Source organism: Mustela lutreola, chromosome 6, assembly GCF_030435805.1.
Source record: "Mustela lutreola isolate mMusLut2 chromosome 6, mMusLut2.pri, whole genome shotgun sequence".
Classification (NCBI taxonomy): domain Eukaryota; kingdom Metazoa; phylum Chordata; class Mammalia; order Carnivora; family Mustelidae; genus Mustela; species Mustela lutreola.
In genome coordinates, this window is record NC_081295.1 from 145,139,527 (window position 1) to 145,141,373 (window position 1,847).

Sequence of the window (1,847 nt, forward strand, 5' to 3'; positions counted from 1 at the left end):
TCCGGGAACTCCCGGTCCTCTTGAAGTGTAGTCTCCGAGTTGAGATGACAAGTCCTCAGGTCACCCCTGCCCCAGCCCTCTCCCAGGGCAGGAGCATCTGATGTGAGAAACAGAGGTAGAAGAAAAATTATTAAATTTCCTTACTACCTACAGCCCACTGACAAGTCCTTGAAACAGGCAGAGCAACATTCCTCTAGGGACTCAGCTGCCTCGGGGTTGACACTTTGGTAAGGGCAAGTAGCAATCCTAGCCTGCCCCCCGCCCCAAACACCCCCCCCACACACACACACACCAGGATCCTGTAGGTCTACTTTAACATATAAAAATTCTCCTGGAGCTTTGCGCAGTGGCAGTATCGTAGCCAATGAGGTTTATCCGAGGCGCGATTATTGCTAATTGAAAAATTCTTCTGGAAACTTCCTTGATCTCTAAACCACGCCCCCCCCATAAGTTTTGGCAATCATTCCCCAAGCATATAGCCCACTGATCTATATGGGAAGACTGTCATGACTTAAGTTTTATTAGATGATAATAAACGACCTTTTCCCAACAATATCTAGCCCCTCAAGGCCCTGGAAACCTTGCTTCCAAAATTCCTTAGAGACTTATGCTCTCCCAAACCCCCCTCAACCTGAAAGTATAAAATGGGCCACTCCTCATGACCCCATGCAGGGATTTCTGCCCCTGGGTTCTGTCCCTGTGCTTTAATAAAACTGATGAGGAAAAAACTGTGCTCCAAGATGGCTGACTAAACCAGCAAGGGAATTCCAGTCCCTGTCTCAAAGCCCTTCCAAGTTATTCTTCCCTACCGCATTTCCCGCAGGTGCTAAAAGTACCAAGTATGTGGAAGTAGAAGGGTATAAATGCCCCTCCCTGCCTGTGCTCAGGGCTCAGACCTTTGGAGACCACTCTCCTCTGAGCCCACCAGTATTAAATAAACCTCCAATCCTCCAAGGTCTCTGAGTATCGCTTGGTTCTTCCACCAGAATCCAGTCCAGATTCTGCAACAAAACCACCATTTTGCACCAAAGATGTTTCAAGAATTCTTTCTTGGATCTGGGCTTTGAACCCTAACATCTTTCCTGTGTCATATGGCGCCCAACATGGGGCTCTGAGCCCAGAGTCTCAGCTGGGCTTAGAGCCACAGTGCAAACTTGGTGAGTACTGCCCATTCTTTTCCTTTACTTTCATTTCAAGGACTTGTCAGTGGGCTGTAGGTAGTAAGGAAATTTAATAACTTTTCTTTTGCTTTTGTTTCCCACATCAGCATCCAGTTTGCCCCCTGTCCCCCAAGATGGGGTGTGGACAGCCTCCACTAGGGTGTTCTCCCTGGAATGGATATAAGTTGGGATAAAACCATCAGGGTGGTGGAGAGAGGAGTGGCTGGTGGAGAACTCAGCTCAGAGGTCCAGGGGTGCTAGGCACAAACTATCACTGCGTGGCTTACAAGCTGACCTTGAACTGAATTTTAACCAGTTTCGACCATAACAAACTGTCATGGGTAGTGAAAAGATTTATCATCAACACAAGAGGATATATCAAAGTCAACAGATAGTTTTATATGTATTATATATAACTCCCAAGATGATTAAGTTGTTGTTTTTTTAATTTTTTTTTTCCTGAGAGCAGCTTATGTTCCCCAGTCCTTAAAACACTCCCAGGAAACACCAGACTAAGAAAAGTAATAATGCTAGAAGATCTATTTCTGTGTCACCTTACAGCTGAGTAATTGCTATTACTTTGGAATGAAGGCTCTGCTGTCCAGAAGGGGGGTGGGCCTCGAGTGACCCTTGTTTTTATTTTGATTGTCTGTGCTTTTGATGCAGTTTTTGAAGTAGTGTTGGTGG

General features: G+C 45.9%; 1 pseudogene; it reads left to right on the forward strand.

Annotated features, from left to right (window-relative positions):
- The first annotated feature begins 335 nt into the window (after nucleotides 1-335).
- Nucleotides 336-496, forward strand: LOC131834865 (U4 spliceosomal RNA; annotated as a pseudogene).
- The last annotated feature ends 1,351 nt before the right edge of the window (nucleotides 497-1,847 follow it).